Consider the following 15,605-nt stretch of genomic DNA (forward strand, 5'->3'; position numbering starts at 1 on the left):
ACATCTTTCTGGTAAGAAGAGGGGCGGGGGCGTATGCTTTATGGTTAACGTGACGTGGTGTGGCCACAACAACATACAGGAACTCAAGTCCTTCTGTTCACCTGATTTAGAATTCCTCACAATCAAATGTAGACCGCATTATCTACCAAGGGAATTCTCTTCGATTATAATCACAGCTGTATATATTCCCCCCCAAGCAGACACATCGATGGCTCTGAACGAACTTTATTTGACTCTTTGCAAACTGGAATCCATATATCCGGAGGCTGCATTCATTGTAGCTGGGGATTTTAACAAGGCTAATCTGAAAACAAGACTCCCTAAATTTGATCAACATATCGATTGCGCAACCAGGGCTGGAAAAACCTTGGATCATTGCTATTCCAACTTCTGCGACGCATATAAGGCCCTGCCCCGCCCTCCTTTCAGAAAAACTGACCACGACTCCATTTTGTTGATCCCTGCCTACAGACAGAAACTAAAACAAGAAGCTCCCGCGCTGAGGTCTGTTCAACGCTGGTCCGACCAATCTGATTCCACACTCCAAGACTGCTTCCATCACGTGGACTGGGATATGTTCCGTATTGCGTCAGACAACAACATTGACGAATACGCTGATTTGGTGTGCGAGTTCATTAGAACGTTCGTTGAAGATGTCGTTCCCATAGCAACGATTAAAACATTCCCAAACCAGAAACCGTGGATTGATGACAGCATTCGCGTGAAACTGAAATCGCGAACCACTGCTTTTAATCAGGGCAAGGTGACTGGAAACATGACCGCATACAACCAGTGTAACTATTCCCTCCGCAAGGCAATCAAACAAGCTAAGCGTCAGTATAGAGACAAAGTAGAATCTCAATTTAAAGGCTCAGACACAAGAGGTATGTGGCAGGGTTTACAGTCAATCACGGATTACAAAAAGAAAACCAGCACCGTCAAGGACCAGGATGACGGCATCCCCAGCCGCGCCCTCAGAGCATGCGCAGAGCAGCTGGCTGGTGTGTTTACGGACATATTCAATCAATCCCTATCCCAGTCTGTTGTTCCCACATGCTTCAAGAGGGCCACCATTGTTCCTGTTCCCAAGAAAGCTAAGGTAACTGAGCTAAACGACCACCGCCCCGTAGCACTCACTTCCGTCATCATGAAGTGCTTTGAGAGACTCGTCAAGGACCATATCACCTCCACCCTACCTGACACCCTAGACCCACTCCAATGTGCTTACCGCCCAAATAAGTCCACAGACGATGCAATCTCAACCACACTGCACACTGCCCTAACCCATCTGGACAAGAAGAATACCTATGTGAGAATGCTGTTCATCTACAGCTCGGCATTTAACACCATAGTGCCCTCCAAGCTCGTCATCAAGCTCGAGACCCTGGGTCTCGACCCCGCCCTGTGCAACTGGGTACTGGACTTCCTGACGGGCTGCCCCCAGGTGGTGAGGTTAGGCAACAACATCTCCACCCCGCTGATCCTCAACACTGGGGCCCCACAAGGGTGCGTTCTGAGCCCTCTCCTGTACTCCCTGTTCACCCAGGGAGTCACTCTGTCTGCCTGTCTATCTGTCTCTCTGTCTCTCTCTCTCTCCCTCTCTCTCTCTCTCTCTCTCCCTGTCTCCTCTCTCTCTCTCTCTCCCTCTCTCTCTCTCTCTCTCTCTCTCTCTCTCTCTCTCTCTCTCTCTCTCTCTCTCTCTCTCTCTCTCTCTCTCTCTCTATCTATCTATCTATCTCTCTCTCTCTCTCTCTCTCTCTCTCTCTCTCTCTCTCTCTCTCTCTCTCTCTCTCTCTCTCTCTCTCTCTCTCTCTCTCTCTCTCTCTCTCTCTCTCTCTCTCTCTCTCTCTCTCTCTCTCTCTCTCCCTCTCTCTCTCTCTCTCTCTCTGTCCCCCTCTCTCTCTCTCTCTCTCTCTCTCTCTCTCTCTCTCTCTCTCTCTCTCTCTCTCTCTCTCTCTCTCTCTCTCTCTATCTCTCACTCTCTCTCTCTCTCTCCCTCTCTCTCTCTCTCTGTCTCTCTGTCTGTCTATCTATCCCAGGTATCATCTGTATTGTTGTCCAGCTGCCCTCATATCTGTGACCCAGGTAAAACCATCAGTTTATCCCCCTGAACTAGATAGTAAAAGTGGGGTAAAAGATTATACTTATCACAGTGTGAATATACTTATTGCTTTCATCCAACAAAATGACTTTCAACCATCTAGTGCAGGGATGGGCAACTTTGATGGGGGTGGGGGCCACAAAAAATATCAACTTTGATGGGGGTGGGGGCCACCTAAAATCTAAACTCATCATGAGGGGATACAATTTCTGAAGTTTTAGAGTTAATTTCTTGCAATTCTACACATTTTCCATAGGGTGGAGAGAAATGTTTGCAGTTTTTAATATGATATCTGAGTGAGACTGACTAACCGTGATAACAAGTTTAGATAGCTGGCCGTTAAACTAACTTTTAGCTGGCATGGGCTAATTGTGTCATGTTTGTCATTTATTATCATGTCTTGTCCCTGTGCTCCCCATTCTGTTCGTTTCCCTCTGCTGGTCTTATTGGGTTCTTTCCCTCTTTCTATCCCTCTCTCTCCCCCTCCCCCTCTCACTCTCTCGCTCTCTCTTCTCTCTATCGTTCCGTTCCTGCTCCCAGCTGTTCCTATTCCCCTAATCATCATTTAGTCTTCCCACACCTGTTCCCGATCCTTTCCCCTGATTAGAGTCCCTATTTATTCCTTTGTGTTCCGTTCCTGTCCCGTCGGTTCCTTGTTTAGTATTCACCATGCTGTGATTGCGTTTCGCCCTGTCCTGTCTTGTTTTTGCTGTGATTGTGTATCGCCCTGTCCTGTCGTGTTTTTGCCTTCATCAGATGCTGCGTGTGAGCAGGTGTCTCTGTCTACTACGGCCTGCGCCTACCCGGCGACCTGCAGTCTGTGGCCGCTTCTCCAGTTATTCCCCTACAGACTAGAGGATTTCTGTTATTCCCTGTTTGGACTTAAATAAACTCTGTTTCTGTTAAGTCGCTTTTGGGTCCTCTTTCACCCGCATGACAGAAGGAACCGACCAAGGAATGGACCCAGCGACTTCAGACGCTCGTTACACTGCCGTCGAGATCCAAGGAGCCATGCTCGGCAGACACGAGCAGGAATTGTCTGCTGCTCGCCATGCCGTGGAGAACCTGGCCGCTCAGGTTTCCGACCTCTCTGGACAGTTCCAGAGTCTACGTCTCGTGCCACCTGTTACTTCCTGGCCTGCCGAGCCTCCAGAACCTAGGGTTAATAACCCACCTTGCTACTCCGGGCAGCCCACTGAGTGCCGCTCCTTTCTCACGCAGTGTGAGATTGTGTTCTCTCTCCAACCCAACACATACTCTAGAGAGAGAGCTCGGGTTGCTTACGTCATTTCACTCCTTACTGGCCGGGCTCGAGAATGGGGCACAGCTATCTGGGAGGCAAGGGCTGATTGCTCTAACAAATTCCAGAACTTTAAAGAGGAGATGATTCGGGTTTTTGACCGTTCAGTTTTTGGTGGGGAGGCTTCTAGGGCCCTGGCTTCCTTATGCCAAGGTGAACGGTCCATAACGGATTATTCTATTGAGTTTCGCACTCTTGCTGCCTCTAGTGAGTGGAACGAGCCGGCGCTGCTCGCTCGTTTTCTGGAGGGACTCCACGCAGTGGTTAAGGATGAGATTCTCTCCCGGGAGGTTCCTTCAGATGTGGACTCTTTGATTGCTCTCGCCATCCGCATAGAACGACGGGTAGATCTTCGTCACCGGGCTCGTGGAAGAGAGCTCGCATCAACGGTGTTTCCCTGCTCCGCATCGCAACCATCTCCCTCCTCTGGCTTTGAGACTGAGCCCATGCAGCTGGGAGGGATTCGCATCTCGAATAAGGAGAGGGAACGGAGGATCACCAACCGCCTGTGCCTCTATTGCGGAGTTGCTGGACATTTTGTTAATTCATGTCCAGTAAAGCCAGAGCTCATCTGTAAGCGGAGGGCTACAGGTGAGCGCAACTACTCAAGTCTCTCCATCAAAGTCCTGTACTACTTTGTCGGTCCACCTACGCTGGACCGGTTCGGGTGCTACATGTAGTGCCTTGATAGACTCTGGGGCTGAGGGTTGTTTCATGGACGAAGCATGGGTTCGGAAACATGACATTCCTTTCAGAGAGTTAGAGAAGCCTACGCCCATGTTCGCCTTAGATGGTAGTCATCTTCCCAGTATCAGATTTGAGACACTACCTTTAACCCTCACAGTATCTGGTAACCACAGTGAGACTATTTCTTTTTTGATTTTCCGTTCACCGTTTACACCTGTTGTTTTGGGTCATCCCTGGCTAGTATGTCATAATCCTTCTATTAATTGGTCTAGTAATTCTATCCTATCCTGGAACGTTTCTTGTCATGTGAAGTGTTTAATGTCTGCCATCCCTCCCGTTTCTTCTGTCCCTACTTCTCAGGAGGAACCTGGCGATTTGACAGGAGTGCCGGAGGAATATCATGATCTGCGCACGGTCTTCAGTCGGTCCCGAGCCAACTCCCTTCCTCCTCACCGGTCGTATGATTGTAGTATTGATCTCCTTCCGGGGACCACTCCTCCTCGAGGTAGACTATACTCTCTGTCGGCTCCCGAACGTAAGGCTCTCGAGGATTATTTGTCTGTGTCTCTTGACGCCGGTACCATAGTGCCTTCTTCTTCTCCGGCCGGGGCGGGGTTCTTTTTTGTTAAGAAGAAGGACGGTACTCTGCGCCCCTGCGTGGATTATCGAGGGCTGAATGACATAACGGTTAAGAATCGTTATCCGCTTCCCCTTATGTCATCAGCCTTCGAGATTCTGCAGGGAGCCAGGTGCTTTACTAAGTTGGACCTTCGTAACGCTTACCATCTCGTGCGCATCAGAGAGGGGGACGAGTGGAAAACGGCGTTTAACACTCCGTTAGGGCATTTTGAGTACCGGGTTCTGCCGTTCGGTCTCGCCAATGCGCCAGCTGTTTTTCAGGCATTAGTTAATGATGTTCTGAGAGACATGCTGAACATTTTTGTTTTTGTCTATCTTGACGATATCCTGATTTTTTCTCCGTCACTCGAGATTCATGTTCAGCACGTTCGACGTGTTCTACAGCGCCTTTTAGAGAATTGTCTCTACGTAAAGGCTGAGAAGTGCTCTTTTCATGTCTCCTCCGTTACTTTTCTCGGTTCCGTTATTTCCGCTGAAGGCATTCAGATGGATTCCGCTAAGGTCCAAGCTGTCAGTGATTGGCCCGTTCCAAGGTCACGTGTCGAGTTGCAGCGCTTTTTAGGTTTCGCTAATTTCTATCGGCGTTTCATTCGTAATTTCGGTCAAGTTGCTGCCCCTCTCACAGCTCTTACTTCTGTCAAGACGTGTTTTAAGTGGTCCGGTTCCGCCCAGGGAGCTTTTGATCTTCTAAAAGAACGTTTTACGTCCGCTCCTATCCTCGTTACTCCTGACGTCACCAGACAATTCATTGTCGAGGTTGACGCTTCAGAGGTAGGCGTGGGAGCCATTCTATCCCAGCGCTTCCAGTCTGACGATAAGGTTCATCCTTGCGCTTATTTTTCTCATCGCCTGTCGCCATCTGAGCGCAACTATGATGTGGGTAACCGTGAACTGCTCGCCATCCGCTTAGCCCTAGGCGAATGGCGACAGTGGTTGGAGGGGGCGACCGTTCCTTTTGTCGTTTGGACAGACCATAAGAACCTTGAGTACATCCGTTCTGCCAAACGACTTAATGCCCGTCAAGCTCGTTGGGCGTTGTTTTTCGCTCGTTTCGAGTTTGTGATTTCTTACCGTCCGGGTAGCAAGAACACCAAGCCTGATGCCTTATCCCGTCTGTTTAGTTCTTCTGTGGTTTCTACTGATCCCGAGGGGATTCTTCCTTATGGGCGTGTTGTCGGGTTAACAGTCTGGGGAATTGAAAGACAGGTTAAGCAAGCACTCACGCACACTGCGTCGCCACGCGCTTGTCCTAGTAACCTCCTTTTCGTTCCTGTTTCCACTCGTCTGGCTGTTCTTCAGTGGGCTCACTCTGCCAAGTTAGCTGGTCATCCCGGTGTTCGAGGCACTCTTGCGTCTATTCGCCAGCGCTTTTGGTGGCCGACTCAGGAGCGTGACACGCGCCGTTTCGTGGCTGCTTGTTCGGACTGCGCGCAGACTAAGTCGGGTAACTCTCCTCCTGCCGGTCGTCTCAGACCGCTCCCCATTCCTTCTCGACCATGGTCTCACATTGCCTTAGACTTCATTACCGGTCTGCCTTTGTCTGCGGGGAAGACTGTGATTCTGACGGTTGTCGATAGGTTCTCTAAGGCGGCACATTTCATTCCCCTCGCTAAACTTCCTTCCGCTAAGGAGACGGCACAAATCATTATTGAGAATGTATTCAGAATTCATGGCCTCCCGTTAGACGCCGTTTCAGACAGAGGCCCGCAATTCACGTCACAGTTTTGGAGGGAGTTCTGTCGTTTGATTGGTGCGTCCGTCAGTCTCTCTTCCGGGTTTCATCCCCAGTCTAACGGTCAAGCAGAGAGGGCCAATCAGACGATTGGTCGCATACTACGCAGCCTTTCTTTCAGAAACCCTGCGTCTTGGGCAGAACAGCTCCCCTGGGCAGAATACGCTCACAATTCGCTTCCTTCGTCTGCTACCGGGTTATCTCCGTTTCAGAGTAGTCTGGGTTACCAGCCTCCTCTGTTCTCATCCCAGCTTGCCGAGTCCAGCGTTCCCTCCGCTCAAGCGTTTGTCCAACGTTGTGAGCGCACCTGGAGGAGGGTGAGGTCTGCACTTTGCCGTTACAGGGCACAGACGGTGAGAGCCGCCAATAAACGCAGGATTAAGAGTCCAAGGTATTGTTGCGGCCAGAGAGTGTGGCTTTCCACTCGCAACCTTCCTCTTACGACAGCTTCTCGTAAGTTGACTCCGCGGTTCATTGGTCCGTTCCGTGTCTCCCAGGTCGTCAATCCTGTCGCTGTGCGACTGCTTCTTCCGCGACATCTTCGTCGCGTCCATCCTGTCTTCCATGTCTCCTGTGTTAAGCCCTTTCTTCGCACCCCCGTTCGTCTTCCCTCCCCCCTCCCGTCCTTGTCGAGAGCGCACCTATTTACAAGGTACATAAGATCATGGACATGCGTTCTCGGGGACGGGGTCACCAATACTTAGTGGATTGGGAGGGTTACGGTCCTGAGGAGAGGAGTTGGGTTCCGTCTCGGGACGTGCTGGACCGTTCACTCATCGATGATTTCCTCCGTTGCCGCCAGGATTCCTCCTCGAGTGCGCCAGGAGGCGCTCGGTGAGTGGGGGGTACTGTCATGTTTGTCATTTATTATCATGTCTTGTCCCTGTGCTCCCCATTCTGTTCGTTTCCCTCTGCTGGTCTTATTGGGTTCTTTCCCTCTTTCTATCCCTCTCTCTCCCCCTCCCCTCTCACTCTCTCGCTCTCTCTTCTCTCTATCGTTCCGTTCCTGCTCCCAGCTGTTCCTATTCCCCTAATCATCATTTAGTCTTCCCACACCTGTTCCCGATCCTTTCCCCTGATTAGAGTCCCTATTTATTCCTTTGTGTTCCGTTCCTGTCCCGTCGGTTCCTTGTTTAGTATTCACCATGCTGTGATTGCGTTTCGCCCTGTCCTGTCGTGTTTTTGCTGTGATTGTGTATCGCCCTGTCCTGTCGTGTTTTTTGCCTTCATCAGATGCTGCGTGTGAGCAGGTGTCTCTGTCTACTACGGCCTGCGCCTACCCGAAGCGACCTGCAGTCTGTGGCCGCTTCTCCAGTTATTCCCCTCTACAGACTAGAGGATTTCTGTTATTCCCTGTTTGGACTTAAATAAACTCTGTTTCTGTTAAGTCGCTTTTGGGTCCTCTTTCACCCGCATGACAAATTGACTGACTATCAGTGATTGACATAACAAGAGATAAATTGCTAATGCACAACCAAATGTTGATATTGCACACTGTGTAGTCTACTATTCTTTTAAATTGCCTTTAAAAGAGTTACCCATCCCTGATCTACAGACTATCAGTAACATTTCAACTAACTATTTACTAACTCTATTTACTATTTCCTAACCCTAGCCCTAGCCCTAACCAGAACCCTTAACCCTTATCCTATCCCTTATCCTATCCCCAAACCTAACCCTTACCCTAACCCTAACTTTAGCCCTAACTTATCCCTTACCCTCACCATTATTCTAAACCTACCCCTAACCGTAACCTTAGCAAGCAGTTGCTTATCAACAGGTAGTTTGTTGATAGTATGACCATCTGTAGAGGATCTACAGATGGACCATCCGGGGTCTCCCAAAAAAATGTGACCAAGGGGGATGTAGAGGAGGTAGAGAGGAAGAGACAGAGCAAGGCAAAGAGGAGGGAGAGAGGTAAGAGAGATAGGTGGAAAACCGGAGAAAAGAGAATAGAGAGAGATAGAGAGAGAGAGAGATGTCCTGCCTGCCTGTCTGTCTGTCTGTCTGTCTGTCTGTCTGTCTGTGACACTCCTCTTTTCCCATTGGCTGTGATGTATTCACACAAGCGTCAATCTTTTCTCATTGGAACCGCCAAGCCTGCTGGGAGCTTGGCCAATTGACATAATCATTAATATGCAAAAACGTGACAGGGTGATGTTTTCCTATGATACCATGTTGCATAAGCAGGACACATTCTCAGGACACATTATAGGACACATTCACATTCAGAATTGAGGAAGCCATAGCAACTTACTCACGCCAAGCTGTAGTGGCTCTTATCTGTGCCTATAACTCCTGTTGGATTTGGAGATGTGATAATTGTCTTGTCCTCTATCTGGTATCATAACCACATTATTTTCTCCTGGGGAAAAGACTCCTGTCTTTGCACAGCTCCACATTCAGCCCAGCTGGAAGCTATATTTATCATATTTTCCCTGTTAACATTCAGAGAATTTGTAATCATAATTCAACCTGAGATTTGCTCAGCAGCTCCCAATTAACCCGGGCTCCCCTCTCTCTTTGACCTCATCAGTAATGCCATTAAACCCACATGGTCACCAGGGCCTTGTGCTGTATGAGTGTGTGTTGGAGAGAGACAGAGAGAGAATTGGAGAGAGCGTGTGCAACTGGCTGTGGGACCGTGCGGGAGGCAACATTATTGTGTGCATATTTGTGTGTGTACTTGTTTACTATGTGTCGGGCAGTGTGTTTGTTTGAGATGAGAACTGTCTTCTGGTGGCAATTCCAGCCTGACTTTAATCTTATCATTATCTGTAGCTAAATTCTGTTGACCCTCTAGCTGCCTCTATCTATCAACCTCTGTCTCTGAAGTGTTACGTTTCATTGTATATGGTGTGTGTGTGTTGGTGTGTGTGCGTGTGCGTGCCTGTGTGTGTGTGTGCGTGAGTGCATGCCTGCATGCCTGCCTGCGTGTGTTTGGTGGGTGGCATGCATTAGCTTGCTCCTCACAGTGGTGTGCCGATCCAAAATAAGCAGCATGGTGATGTTCTCTCAGTGTGCTGACACAAACCATTTGTCCTCTACGTCTGTGTGTGCGTGTGTGTTTGTGTGTGTGAGCTTCTTCGTCTCCTTCCTCTGTGTGTGTGTGTGTGTGTGTGTGTGTGTGTGTGTGTGTGTGTGTGTGTGTGTGTGTGTGTGTGTGTGTGTGTGTGTGTGTGTGTGTGTGTGTGTGTGTGTGTGTGTGTGTGTGTGTGTGTGTGTGTGTGTGTGTGTGTGTGTGTGTTCAAGCGTAACGTCCTCGCAAACAATGATGATGTGCTTATAACAATTCATATTATAATCGACTCCTGACTCACCTGTTGAATGGTGGTGATAAGTCATCTAAAACGAACAGTAATGAATGGTATATATGGTATATATGCTAAGCCATTTTGTTCCACCCAAGAGATGATTAAAACCGTGTTTATCTGCTTTGTCATTTTGAGGTATTGTGTATAGATTGATGAGGACATAAAAAAAAAAAATAATAATAATAGAATAAGGCTGTAACGTAACAAAATGTGGGAAAAAGTCAAGGGGTCTGAATACTTTCCGAATGCACTGTATATATTTATGCGATGCTATTTTGCTCAACCAAAGAGATTCTTAAAATCGTGTTTAAGTGCCCTGGCTAGAGCTAAAAACAACCACGGTATCTGTTTGGTACACCAGGAAATGAGGGTGAATGTGACTAAAGTGAACGTTTTATACTGTAGTGTCCAGTACCGTACATCTGCAGTATTATCTGAATATTGACAATGGCCATTTGAGCTGAAGCACTACTGCAGTATCTAACACAATCTGGCTATATTGTGTTTACTGGAGTAATTGCACTCTCAACGAATCCTAGCAAGTCAATAGAATTATAATGAGATAAAGAACCTTGTTAAGAGGCAGGGTAAGTGGCCACTATCCACCCAGTTCTATTCTTAAGTCATCACAGCACACTCCCTCTTTTCGTTGAAGATAAGCAGGAGAAGAGCGAGAGAGAGAGAGAGAGAGAGAGAGAGAGAGAGAGAGAGAGAGAGAGAGAGAGAGAGAGAGAGAGAGAGAGAGAGAGAGAGAGAGAGAGAGAGAGAGAGAGAGAGAGGGAGAGAGCAGGGGTTAGAAAGAGAGTGAGTACGGATGGCTGGCCTTTTCAATTATGGTGGGAGCTCATTGTCAGCTTTGGGCCTGATAAGATAAAGGTGGAGAAAGCTTGTTAACATGAATCCTTGCTGTGGGTTTCATCTGCGATGTGAGTGCTCAACTGCCCAACCAACCCCTCCAAAGGCTATAGCTCAGGAAGGAGACTGTGGTGTGACTGAGCTAATTTTGTTCACCTGTGTTGATATTCAAGACTCTCTCGCCTGACTCAGAGACAGATAGAAACATGGCCAAACAAGCCAGCAGACTGTGTACTGATGAAAGGCAGACTTCTGGCACAGCTAAACAGGACAGGAAGGATGTGATGGTTTTGGACGTCATTATGATTTTGTACAGGGCCATTCCTGTCATGTCCCTTCCTATGATGGCCTCTCACCATTGACGACAAAGATAAACAAAGATATTCGCGATGATAAACAAAGATATTCTGAGACCTGTTTGTTTACAATCCTGCTCCTTCTTTTTCCTCAAATAATCCAGTGGGCTAATAATTTGAAGAATTAAAATGAATTACATGACTGACCAGATGTCAGAGGTCAACAACGTTAGATGGTGAAATATCCAAACAGGAAAAAGTTCATTTCAAAAGAAGTTCATTTTAAAATCTTGGAATGTTGGGTGTGAAAGAAAATGGTGGACGACACAATTCGATGTCATGGTTTATCCAACACGTATAGCTAAAAATAAATAAATAACATGATACATCGTTGCCAACCATCTCCATGAACATCACAGCAACCTTTAAAGCCTATAAATAGACAACAGCCATCTCTTCACACAGTCCAGATAGCACCTCATTCATACCTCAGCCGTCTTTACACTGCTCCCAAATAGCATTTTTCAAGGCCCAGCTGAACAGCTTCCACTCAAGTACAAATGACCACATGGATGCTGCTGCATTGTGTTCATAATTGTAATCCTTAGTGCCAATGAAAGAGCACGCTATGTTTGTTAATTAAAACAGCAATCACATTTCTCCCTTAAACTGGCTGCAAAAGGGCCTCTGTTCAATTCAATCATGAGCCCCCCCCCCTTTCAATACACAAACAAACGAGCGAGGGGGATGAAATTGTGTAATCCATGTGCTTGTTGATTGGCTGGTACAGTTGGGATTTTTTTATTTGGTAAACAGTGGCTGTGGTGCAGCCATTTGAGGTGCTGAGAGGAGGCGAGCAGGGGGCAGGGACGGATTAAAGACCGTTTTCCTGGTCTCGTGTTGGCATTTGTCATGCACTTAATTTGAAGCTGTAATTAACTTTTGAAATCTCGAGGCGTTTCCAGCAAGTGTTCTTAGGATTTCGGGCAGATAATGCAGAGTGCATGCTGATAAGGCCATGGTGCTTAACTACTATGGAAACGCTTCCTGTTTATCTCTTCCTATAGGGAACAACTTGTCTTCAATCATCGGAGGTGCATGATCTGTTGGCCCTCCTTCGACCTCACTGCTATACATGCGATCTGTGTGTTGAAATAGTCTTGGTTTGACTTCAGGGGTTTCGCATTGCAGGGAGATGATCATTTATCACGAAGGTGTTTGGATGTAGTGAATTACTTTTTCATAGTAACTTTAAGGGTATTTTTAGTTTAACTCCTTCCAGCATGAAGTAATTGGTAGCTTGGTAGCTTTACCAACACTGGCAGAATGTGTGTGTGTGTGTGTGTGTGTGTGTGTGTGTGTGTGTGTGTGTGTGTGTGTGTGTGTGTGTGTGTGTGTGTGTGTGTGTGTGTGTGTGTGTGTGTGTGTGTGTGTGTGTGTGTGTGTGTGTGTGTGTGTTTGTGTGTGTGTGTGAGTGTGTGTGTGTGTGTTTGTGTGTTTGTGTGTGGGGGGTTGGGGGGGGGTTGTCACTGAGAGGGAATGTGTGTGTGCGGATATTGATTGAAATGCCTTGCGTTCTATTGTTTCCTTTGAATCAGAGGCTGACTTTACACAAGAGATGCTGTCCACCTCTAGACATCTGCCTGCTTGACTGGGAGGCATTAAAGCCAACCCTGCACGAAGGTTAACGCACACACGCATGCATGCACACGCACACACACACACACACACACACACACACACACACACACACACACACACACACACACACACACACACACACACACACACACACACACACACACACACACACACACACACACACACACACACACACACACACACACACACACACACACACACACACACACACACACACATCCAGTAAAAATACACTCAGGTTTAACAATTCACACGCTAACACACAGCGCATATGTCAACATCACACAGTCATAGTAAGGATACCGTGAATCCTTGCAGACTTCAACAAGAAGGACATGACTGTTTCTTGAAGACCTGTCAATTACTAGATCATTACTAAACAGGTTGGGACTTTTGCTATTCAAATTCTAATTAACTGATGAGAGAAGGCACTCAATAAGTCATTATGAAAGTGAATGTCAACTAAATGACTCTTTTGAAAATAAATTCTTGTTCATTTCTAAGCGCTATCTCTTTTGATTGAATCCCAATCTAAATACGTAAGGAATTGATTATTTAACTTGTTATATCTTAGTAATTAATTCTCAAGAGTGAACAGATTAAGCACATCACAAGATAGAAGAGAGCAAACACACACACACACACACACACACACACACACACACACACACACACACACACACACACACACACACACACACACACACACACACACACACACACACACACACACACACACACACACACACACACACACACACACACACACACACACACACACACACACACACACACACACTTACTCTCCGCCCTGATCTGTCACCTGTCTTTGTTATTGTCTCCACCCCCCTCCAGGTGTCGCCTATCTTCCTCATTATCCCCTGTGTATTTATACATGTGTTCTCTGTTTGTCTGTTGCCAGTTCGTTTTGTTTCGTCAAGCATACCAGTGTTTTTCCCTCTGCTCTTGTCTCTCGATTGTTCCTGTTTCCTAGTTTTCCCAGTGTTGACAATTCTGCCTGACCTGACCCTGAGCTTGCCTGCTGTCCTGTACATTTTCCCCACCTTTCTGGATTACTGACCTTTGCCTGCCTTGACCCTGAGCCTGCTTGCCGTCCTGTACCTTTGCCCCTCCTATCTGGATTACTGGGGCAGCAGGTAGCCTAGTGGTTAGAGCATTGTACTAGTAACTGAGAGGTTTCTGTCAGAGTCGTGTGTATAGTGGCAGGGAAGTCAGGCGCAGGAGAGTCAAACGGAGTGTAAAATTGAGTCTTTTAATGAATGTCCACGTAACATGCTCCATAACACTAATAAGAACAGATATAAACAAACATGGGTACGAGGACCTGTCACGCACCTATACAACAAACACAACACTGACAATAAACTATCTCTGACAAAGACATGAGGTTGTGTGGGAAGACAAGACAAAACCAATGGAAAATGAAAAATGGATCAATGGTGGCTAGAAGACTGGTGATGTCGACCACCGAGCACCGCCCGAACAAGGAGAGGCAACGACTTCGGTGGAAGTTTCAAGATCGAATCCCTGAGCTGACAAGGTAAAAAAATATGTTGTTCTGCCCCTGAACAATCCACTGTTCCTAGGCTGTCATTCACTTCCGGCGCCGACTGAGATGGCCGCCTCGCTTCGCGTTCCTAGGAAACTATGCAGTTTTTTGTTTTTTTTTACGTGTTATTTCTTACATTAGTACCCCAGGTCATCTTAGGTTTCATTACATACAGTCGAGAAGAACTACTGAATATAAGATCAGCGTCAACTCACCATCAGTACGACCAAGAATATGTTTTCCGTGACGCGGATCCTGTGTTCTGCCTTACAAACAGGACAACGGAATGGATCGCATGCAGCGACCCAAGGAAACGACTCCGAAAAAGAGGGAAACGCGGCGGTGTTCTGGTCAGACTCCGAAAAAGGGCACATCGCGCACCACTTCCCAGTATTCTTCTTGCCAATGTCCAGTCTCTCGACAACAAGGTTGATGAAATCCGAGCAAGGGTGGCATTCCAGAAACATGGCTTACTGGGAAGACGCTATCCAGGGCGGTGCAGCCAACGGGTTTCTCCACGCATCGCGCGGACAGAAACAAACATCTCTCTGGTAAGAAGAGTGGCGGGGGCGTATGCCTCATGACTAACGGGACATGGTGTGATGAAGGAAACATACAGGAACTCAAATCCTTCTGTTCACCTGATTTAGAATTCCTCACAATCAAATGTAGACCGCATTATCTTCCAAGAGAATTCTCTTCGATTATAATCACAGCCGTATATATCCCCCCCCAAGCAGACACATCGATGGCTCTGAACGAACTTTATTTAACTCTTTGCAAACTGGAAAACATTTATCCGGAGGCTGCATTCATTGTAGCTGGGGATTTTAACAAAGCCAATCTGAAAACAAGACTCCCTAAATTTTATCAGCATATCGATTGCGCAACCAGGGGTGGTAAAACCTTGGATCATTGTTACTCTAACTTCCGCGACGCATATAAGGCCCTGCCCCGCCCCCTTTCGGAAAAGCTGACCACGACTCCATTTTGCTGATCCCTGCCTACAGGCAGAAATTAAAACAAGAGGCTCCCACGCTGAGGTCTGTCTAACGCTGGTCAGACCAAGCTGACTCTACACTCCAAGACTGCTTCCATCATGTGGACTGGGACATGTTTCGTATTGCGTCAGATGGGAATATTGACGAATACGCTGATTCGGTGTGCGAGTTCATTAGAACGTGCGTCGAAGATGTCGTTCCCATAGCAACGATAAAAACATTCCCTAACCAGAAACCGTGGATTGATGGCAGCATTCGCGTGAAACTGAAAGCGCGAACCACTGCTTTTAATCAGGTGTCTGGCAACATGACTGAATACAAACAGTGCAGCTATTCCCTCCGCAAGGCTATTAAACAAGCTAAGCGTCAGTACAGAGACAAAGTGGAATCTCAATTCAATGGCTCAGACACAAGAGGCATGTGGCAGGGTCTACAGTCAATCACGGAC

This window comes from Oncorhynchus gorbuscha, linkage group LG03, assembly GCF_021184085.1.
Source record: "Oncorhynchus gorbuscha isolate QuinsamMale2020 ecotype Even-year linkage group LG03, OgorEven_v1.0, whole genome shotgun sequence".
In the NCBI taxonomy this organism is placed as follows: Eukaryota; Metazoa; Chordata; class Actinopteri; order Salmoniformes; family Salmonidae; genus Oncorhynchus; species Oncorhynchus gorbuscha.